We start from the raw sequence: 327 nt of genomic DNA, 5'->3' as shown, positions 1-327 counted from the left end.
GCCCCTCTACTCCCTGCCGCCCCTCTACTCCCTGCCGCCCCTCTACTCCATGCTGCCCCTCTACTCCCTGCCGCCCCTCTACTCCCTGCCGCCCCTCTACTCCCTGCTGCCCCTCTACTCCCTGCTGCCCCGAGGCTGGGCCTTGGTTGACCTTGTGGGAAATCCGGCCCTGGATGTTCCTACAATGGAGTCTGTCCGGGATTGGAGCTTAAAACCCCCCAGGAGATCAGATCCTTATCCTGACACTTGTCTGCTCTCTGCGGATCTCCACACACATTCATGGTGATACTTTCCTCACTTTCCTCACTGTTACATTGTAACTCTTCC

At 58.4% G+C, this 327-nt stretch overlaps 1 protein-coding gene across 1 annotated transcript in view; it reads right to left on the bottom strand.

Annotated features, from left to right (window-relative positions):
• The window catches only part of CDHR4 (cadherin related family member 4), a 31,109-nt gene that overhangs the window by 5,923 nt on the left and 24,859 nt on the right, over nucleotides 1-327 (bottom strand). The window lies entirely within an intron of this gene.

The sequence above is a fragment of the Nanorana parkeri genome, unplaced genomic scaffold, assembly GCF_000935625.1.
Source record: "Nanorana parkeri isolate BGI_ZX_2015 unplaced genomic scaffold, ASM93562v1 scaffold1966, whole genome shotgun sequence".
Classification (NCBI taxonomy): Eukaryota; Metazoa; Chordata; class Amphibia; order Anura; family Dicroglossidae; genus Nanorana; species Nanorana parkeri.
Note: the sequence above shows the minus strand (reverse complement) of the source record. Positions and strands in the feature narration are given on the sequence as shown.